Raw genomic sequence first — 9,596 nt, forward strand, 5'->3', positions numbered from 1 at the left:
AACATAGTATTAGAAAAATAGCATCAGAGAAGAAAATGAAATTAAAGAAATCAGAATGGTCAAAGAGGTCACAAAGCTATCTCTTTCTATCTTTTTTTGCAAATTATTTGATGGTATATGTTTAAAAATCCCAGAGATTCAACTAAAAAATTAGTTGAAACTATCAATGATTTTAGCAAAGTAGTAGGACATCAAATAAACCCACATAAATCATCAGCATTTTTATATATTACAAACAAATTCCTTCAAGAAGAGATAGAAAGAGATACTGCATTTAAAATACCTAGGAGCTGAAGGACTTATGGGAAAGAATGCTAACCACATTGAGAGAAAGAACTATGGAAGTAGAAATGAAAAAAAAAAGAACATATGACATCACTTATCACATGTATATATGGGTATGTGATTTGGGGTTTAGGCCTTAAACGATTGCTCTAGAGCAAAAATGAATAATATGGAAATAGGTACCAAATGAAAACGTTTGTACAACCCAGGGGAATTGCCTGTTGGCTCTGGGAGGGGGGGAGAAAAGAGGGAAGGGAAAGAAAATGAATCATGTAAACATGGAAAAATATTTTTAAATAAAAATCTTTTTAAATAAATTAAATACCTAGGAGCATACTTTCCAAATCAAACCCAAGAACTGCACAAATATAATTATGAAACACTTTTTACACAAATAAAGTCAGATCCAAATAATTGGTGAAATATTCATTGTTTATGGATGGGCAGAGCCAATATAATTAAGCTGACAACCCTACCTAAGCTAATATGCTTATTCAATATCATTTCAATCAAATTACAAAAAATTATCTTATTGAGTAGAAAAATAATAAAATTTATTTGGAAGAATAAAAGATTAAGAATAGCAAAAGAATTAATGAAAAATGTAAAAGGAGGAGGTTTAAAAGTATCTGATTTTAAACTATACTATGAAGCAGTAATTATCAAAACTCTGGTGCTGACTAAAAAATAGAAAGGTAGATCACTGGAACAGAACAGACCTATGGTAATAATATCTGACAAGTATTTGTATTTGACAAAAAGCATATGTTTTGCAGATTTAACTTGTATTTAACAAAAATATAGATCCAGGTTACTGGGATAAGAAATTACTATTTGGTAAAAATTACTCAGATGATTGGAAAGTAGTTTGGCAAAAACTAGGTATAGACCAATATTTTACATCATTCACTAAGATAAGATCAAAATAGGCACAAGATCTTTATAGAAAAGGAGATATAAGAAATTAGAACAGGAAACACATGATCTATGAGATTTAAGGATAGGAGAGGAATTTATGAGCAAACAAGAGATGAAGAGCATTTTGAAATATAAAATGAATAATTTTGAGTACATTAAATTGAAAAGTTTGTGAACAAATAAAACAAATGTTGCCAAGATTAGAAGGAAAGCAGAAAATTGTGGAAAATTATAATCTTTCAGATATAGGTCTCATATCCAAAATATATAAAGAACTTTATCAAGTTTATGGGAATAAGAGCCATCTCTTATTGATAAATGGGCAAAAGATATGAACAGATAGCTTTTGGATAAAGAAATCAAATCCATAGGTAGGTATGTGGAAAAAAAATGCTCTAAATAAATATTTATTAGGGAAATGCAAACCAGAATGATTTGGAGGTACACATCATACCCATCAGATTGGATAAAATAACAAAATGACAAATGTTGGAGGGAATATGGAAAAGTAGGGACACTAATACACTGTTGGTGGAACTGTGAACTGATCCAACCATTTTGGAGAGCAATTTGGAGTTATACTCAAGAGAGCTGTAAAACTGTGTATCCCCTTAGACTCTATAACAGTGATGATGAACCTATGGCATATATGCCAAAAGGGGCATGCAGAGCCCTCTCTGTGGGCCCACCTGCAGTCACCAGCCAGAGTTCATTATCAGAAAGCCAAAATGACTCTGGGCAAATCCATTCCCATGTCCCTCTCCATGTGCCTGAGGACATTCCTCACTTCACCTGCCCCTCTGCCCAGTAGCCTAATGAGAGCACTTCTTCCCTCCCCTGTCTGGGGTATGGCACTGTGGGAGGTGGGGCTCACATGCTCTGTGAAGGTGTAGTGAGGGATGGCAGTCTGTTGAGTCTGTGGTGAAGGTGATCCCATGGTGGGACTAGACAACAGCTAGGTTTGAGGGGAGAATAGTTCACAACATGGTTTATACCTGGAGGGAATCAGAGCTGGAGGTGAGCAGAGCCCTTGGACCACTCTCCTCCCTGTCTCCAGGCTCCTCTCAATTCCCGCCACTCTGCTCAGAAGCCTAATGGGAGCACTTCATCCCTCTCCTGTCTGAGGTAAGGAGGAGAGGGGACAGGGCGGTGGGGCAGAGGCATAGCACTCAATTTCTTGTGTGGCAGGCACGGCACTCAGTCGGGGGAGGGGGCAAGCCTAGCACTCCATCTCTAAAAGGTTCCACCATCACTGCCCTATTCTGATGAAATCATGTGTCTAGTTAAAGACAGCAAATAAAAAAACAGGTTAAAGAGTTGCTTTATTCAAGTTAGATGGTTGATACTTTGCTCACTTGTAAAGAAAAGGCAAATTTTGCTTAAATATATACTTCTACTTGTAGTGTGATTTCTATTTCATAGGAAAATGGGGTGTGGTTCTTTTGTAGTTTTCATCTAAAAATAATGTGGGGTCAAAAAACACAAAAGGAAACTATATATGAGCAAATATGATATAACAATAATAAAGATGGTAAAGCTAATATAGATTTAATTTATATCATTCAGATTTATATAGCTAGAAAGAACTACAGACTATATTAGAAATCTGATAGAAGATCTGAGAACCTATCAACTCAAAATAAAACTTATTTAGATATTAAATAAAGGTAGAAACAATGTTGCTGTAATTTAGAGTATTTTTCATTTATATCTTTTAACATTTATCTAAGTAGCAGAACTCTCCACTGGATAGAATTTTCCTCACATGATAGCACTTGGTACAACGCCCTGCATTCAGTTAGTGCTCAAAAAATACTGGTTGGGTGATTGTCAATCTCAATAAAGAATCTCCTTCTTTAGAAAATTATAGCCTTTGTATTACATTTTTCATCACTCTTTCCTTTACTTGAAACCCCCATAGATACTACTAAAAGTTTGCAACTGGATTTTGTTTTATTTTTTATATCAGCCTCATATATCAAAGGATTTGAGGTCAAATTTTCTTGAGGTTGTAATTTCTTTTTTCCATCAATGCAATATAAATTAATTTGGACCACATTTCTGAAGAAAAATAATCCAAACCCAAATATTTCACGTGCAAAAAGTAAAAGAGCCAAGTCAGAAACCACTCAGGCTTACAAAACTGCTATATTTAAGAAAATAAGGCATAATGAGATTGAAAAAGGCAAGATGAAAATGACTAAAGTTAGTAAGGTCTGACTCAAACTCTAAATCAGGCAGATTTAGCCTTTGTCTACATCATGCTAAATGTGGAGACAGAAAGGAGGAAAAGTTTTATCAATCATGTTTTTGCTCTGTCCATTTTCAAAGAGGACTGTTGACATCATGGATCTTGACATGTGGATGAATTAGACTTAAGTGAGGCAGAGATGCTTGAAGTTGTCAGTTTCCATCTCTCTTCCCGCAGTCACCAAAGTCTAAGGACAAGACAAAAGTTAGGATGACTGGCAATGGCCTGGGAAGCAGTGACCTTAGCTTCTTTATATCTGACCAGTCTCTAAGCATCCAGAGCACCTGCTTCAGGCACTTCATGGCTGTTGGAACAAATTGTTCTCATATGACCATGTTGCTTGGCTAAATATTGCCCTAACTCACTGACAGGTTTGAGGTTTGTTAGGTACCTTCAACCTGGTTTAACAAGCTTGTTGGGTGATTAAAACTTGGCTAGGGTACTAGGCAATCCAAATGATGTCACTCGAAGTTGTTTGAAATATATAATTGTGAGAAAACTCCTTGTTTCAATATTTAGAACTGATTGGGTTTCCAGTCAAGCTGTCTAGTCCTTAGTTAAGGGTCTCTAAGCTGCATGGAAAGATGGTCCAATTCCCCAACCATCACCCAGGGCTGGGTTTAAACAATGCAATAAAGTGTTCTTATAATTCCCACACTTGAATAAAGTTACACACACACACACACACACACAGGACAGAAATCACACTAGACTCATAACTGAATAGAAAGGGAACTGAGCTAGCTCCAGAACAAAGTCACAAGATGGAGTCCATTCCATGTTATTGAATCAATTCCCACTATGACTTGCTTTCCTAATTCCGTTAGAAGTCCTAGACAATGAATGGATCAGTGAAATAATCATATGTGAGTTGAGCAGAGGTGTTGGTCAACCCATTTCACTCTGATGACCTCTCATTTTCTCCCAAGTTGTGTTGTTGGGATCAGCCTGAGGGGGAAATTAGCATTTCTGAAGATTATTAGGTAGATTCTGAAGAGTGCCTGGTGAGAATATACTCAGGAAATATATAAAACCACTACATTATCTGCTACTTCAGTTGACTCCTCGAACTTAATGGAAACAGCTTTAAACTGAATATAATTAAACAGTGAATACATAGTCATTTTCCTCTCAAAGAATTGTTTTCCCTTCAAAAGAGATGATCAAATCAAACACAATCCTTTCCAATTTATGGATAACAAATTTCATCCTCATCTGATCCATGGAAAATGTTATGGGCTGGGTCTTCACTGCCAATTCACATTGCCTTAGAAATGCCAATTTTTGTCTTTCCTTTCCCTGGAAAGTAAAGTAGGAAAAGAGATAACAGGGAGAAGTAGGAGTGGGAGAATAATGGCATCACTAGACTTACAACATGAAGTCCATTGCCATAAGTGCAAGTAGAGATAAAAAGAAATGCTTCTACTGCGCTACTCCATATAGAATCTTTGAAAGTATACACCTGGTCCCCCAGCTACCAGACCACCTATACCAGCCTTTCCAGAGTAATCAGAGAGATTCATTCTGTAATGTTCTTTATTATCAGAAATCAAGGCTTCTGGAGTGGGAACATCAGAAAGGGGAAAGAGCAAAAACAGACATATCTGGCAAGCAACTCAGTCTGAGGGTACTCATCTGATCATTGATTAATTTTTCTGGTGTCTTCTTGGTCTAACTAAACTGTTCCCTTCCAATCACTTATCCAAGCATTTAGTGTTTATTTGCCATGTGCCAAACGCTATTCTAATAGCAGGGAATATAAAGACAAAAACTTCCCCCTTCACCCCAAAGTATTGGAAAACACATACACACACACAGGCAAGAGTATATAACTAGATGAATAAATAGACTGCTGGATCTGGAGTCAGAATGACCTTAGTTCAAAACCTACTTCAAACATTTACTAGCTAGTAAGTCCTTTAACCTGTGTCTGCCTCAGTTTCTTCCTCTATAAAATGGGGATAATAATAGCAACTAGCTCCTAGTATTGTTATAAAGATCAAATGAGATCAAATTTGTTAAGCACTCTGTAAACTTTAAGGTTTATATAAATATTATAAAAATTATCATTATTACACACACACACACACACAAGCATTCCTATATACTTTTCTCCCAACCCATTTCTGTACTCAGATAAGAATTTTGCCCTCGTGTTTTATAGTGTTTCCTATTTCAGTAGAATGAAATCTTCTTAGAAGAGCAACTCTTTCATTTTCTCTTTGTATCCTAGCATAGTCCTTGGTAAATAGTAAGTGCTTAATAAATGCTTGTCAGATTGAATATGAATGAACATAACTGTATGAAGTCCATAATACAGATATATAATAAGGGAGATCCTCGCTTTAAATAGCTGGAAACTCTTCCTAAATTAAAAAAAAAATCTAAATCAGAATACAATCATTTCAGTAACTATCACTATTCTGTCATGTCTGGTAAAGAAATGGTTTAATGCCATTTTTATATTAAAGAGGTGAAACAAGCACAAAACATTCATAACTCAAAGCCCATAAATGGACATAGAAGCACTATCCATATCTGGCAGTGGAACAGATAGGAAAACCCTCCCACAGCTGCATACACACATACAGAAGAGAGCATCTGCCAAGAGTTGGGGAGCCACAGGCAGCATGGCTTATGTAAGCTGGGAGGATGTTGCCCTGCTGTTTCTCTCTCTCTCTCTCTCTCTCTCTCTCTCTCTCTCTCTCTCTCTCTCTCTCTCTCACACACACACACACACACACACACACACACACACACACACACACACATCTCTCTTCTTGGTCAGCTTCCTGGCTTTAACAGAAGCTTGCCCAAATGCCCTAAAGCTTGATCTGCAGTATGAAATTAATATCTGCAAAGAACAGGTCAGGCTGTCACTTGAAAACATCCCTGACTGGCCAAAGAAAGGACTGTATTTATCTCCAAAGGCTATCCAGAAATCTCAGAAGGAAGAAGTCAGACAAATTGCATCCCAGTTCCTTTTAAATATATCCTGAATAAAAGAAGAAATCTCAAAGAATAAAATAAAGCATTATTTAATATGAAATATCTCTTAAAAAGATACAAAAGCCTCCTTAAGAATTCCTTCCTCCATATGTAGTCATAATATATATACTTTATATAATACATAGGATAGATTATATAATAAAATATATAATACATATAATACTTTAAGGTTTTCAAAAGGTATCATATGTAGTATATCATTTAATCATCACTGCAACCCCATGAAATAGGTGCTATTATTATCATCCCCATTTTACAAATGAGTGAACTAAGGCTGCCAGAGGATAAATGACACCCAGAGTCATAACAGCTAATAAGTATTTAAGGCAGGATTTGAACTCAGGACTTGATGACTTGTCCAGAGCTCTTAAAAAACTAGAGCTGATTCTGCTTCCTTGATTGTCCCTTTTATCTGGATTTTCCTGATACTTTTATTTTTCCTATGGTGAGGGTAACTAGATAACTATGCATCTCCAAATAGCATACCCATAGAAAGGTCATGAGATTCGTGTGCCCTCATGTGTACGTTCTACGTGAACCTTCACAGATGTTCTTATTTGTGTGTCTTTCATATACATCCCCTGATCATCTGTGTTTTAGGTGTGTGAGCGTTCCTTCTATGGCTGATACCATAATCTGTGGAACAGTATACCTTATGTATACAGGGGCAGAGGGATGGGGCGGGGAGAAGGACCTTTCTTATCATTTGCTTTACTATGATTATGATTATATGTATATTGCTTTGGAGGGAAACAAAATCAATGGTAACCAAAAATTGATTCAAACCTTGTGACCCAGTGATTCCATTTAGAGGATAAGACAGAGAGACAAAGAAAGGGACAGAGAGAGAGAGAGAGCCTAAGGAAATAACTGCAAAGAAGAAAAAATATATTTTATCTTAAAAAATAAGCAAAACATCCAAGTATTATTTTTAATATTTTAAAATTCAGAACCATACAACTATTCTAAAAGCAAATGATCACATATCATAGCTAACACATTAATAGTTAACATTTATAAACTATATTTAGATACATATTTACTATGTCATTTGATCCTCTCAACAACCCTGGGAGGTAAAATTCCAGTTTACAGATGAAGAAATTGAGGTTAAGTGACTTGCTCAAGCTTGTATCTGGGGCCAAATTTGAACTCAGGTTTTCTTGACTCCAGTTCCAGTACTGTATCCATTGTGCTAATTAGCTGCCTACAAGATTGGACATTATGTCTGTCCATTGTAACATTATGTTACAAATAAAAATTTATCTGGAGCCTTATGAACACATTTACAAGCATTCATTAGTAAAAAGAGAGATTGATAGAGGCAGAAAGATCTCAGCCTTTCTAGATCTGATTCTCCATTTTGCTGGATGACTGAGACCGACCATCTCTTGTCTCCCTTCCTAAGCTCACCTCTTAAATCCCACCAGCTCCTCCCTCCATGGCAACTTTGCACTGGCTCTGGCATACGATGCTCACAAGGATGCCAGGAGATGCCAGCATCACACTCCATAACTCCTAAGTCCGACCCCCAAGTGCTTGGGATCAAAGCTGAAATGGAGGTCCCATAGATCTTTTACTTCACACAGTATAGAGTTTACAGTCTGGTAGGGGGATATTCCACATATATAAGTGCCTGTAATGTACAATATTACATGACAAATGTAATATTCTTACATTATTACATACAATACAATGTTACATGACAGGTGCATGCCAGATAGTGCTTTGTGAGGTCCGAAGGGAAAAGTAGTCCCCAGATGGGAGGCTAAACATGACTCTCCTCCTTCATGGAAGAGGCCAACATGAACAAGAATCCAAAGAAAATTTGGAGCAATGTTAAAAATTAAGTACTTGATATTATATAGTTTTGTTTTTATAAAATTACTTAAGTTCTTCCTTGTACTTTTATACTCTGGTTGATTCATGATTTCATTACAAATATTATCTCATTTTATCCTTACCACAATCCTGGGAAGTGGATCCCACTATTATTCCCATTTTATAGTTGAGGAAATTGAGGAGACAAAGTAAGTGACTTCTCAAGTCACAAGACTAGTAAATATCTAAGGCGAGGTTTGAACTCAAGACTTCCTTAACCTAAGTCCAATGTTCTATTCACTGCACCATCTAGCAGCCTTAATACTAATACCCAGTCAATAATAATGGCTAATATTTATGATTTAAAATTTACAAAGCTCTTTACATATATTTTTTCTTATGGCATTTACAACAATCCTGGGCGTTAGGTGTAATTATTATTCCTATTTTACAGATAAAACTGAATCAGACAGAAATTAAGTGACTTACCTAGAATCACACACTCAAAGTCTTCCTGACTCAAGTTCTAACATTCTATCTACTGTACATATACTACCTAGCTAGCTCCCCAAAATATGGTTTTACTACTTCTTTCATGCAAATTGTTGTTAACAGTAATAGCTAGCATTTATATAATCACCTTAAGGTTTGTACAATGCTTTACATATTATCTCATCTAATATTTGCAACACTTATATTAGATAGAAGTAGATAAAATTATTATCCCCACTTTACAGATGAGGGAACTGAGGCTGAGAAATTATGATTTTTCCAGGACTTCACAACTAGTAAGTGTTGGGGAAGATCTGAGCTCAAGTCTTCCTGTCTCCAAATCCAGCACTCTATCCACTTGCCTATATCACCTCAATGATCCCAATAATATGTTTTATACTATTTCTTTCATGCCAATCAGTAGTATTAGTAACATGACATATTTACTTATGCCTACCAGTAGTTCTTCCATTTGTCTTTTATACTACTTGTCATTTAAATTCTTCCAGAATCACAGTGTTCCTTGATTTGTAGCTTTATGATATCATTGGGAAAATATAAGTATTTTGATATCATAATAGAAGGTAAACTGTCTTCTTCCCTTTATCTTTTGTACTCATTTATCTCCATATTTTTTCTATGTGTACTGCCTCCTCCCAGCCAGTATTACCTGTCCTTCAGGGCTGTTGTGAAGATGATGAAATTAAATAATGTATATAAAGCACTTTATAAACTGAAAAATATTAAATAAAATGTTAGTCATCATTGGCCTCATTCTTCTAGTATCTCTAGTAGGCTCACATGATTCACTTCATTCTGG

This window comes from Monodelphis domestica, chromosome 2 (genome assembly GCF_027887165.1).
Source record: "Monodelphis domestica isolate mMonDom1 chromosome 2, mMonDom1.pri, whole genome shotgun sequence".
In the NCBI taxonomy this organism is placed as follows: Eukaryota; Metazoa; Chordata; class Mammalia; order Didelphimorphia; family Didelphidae; genus Monodelphis; species Monodelphis domestica.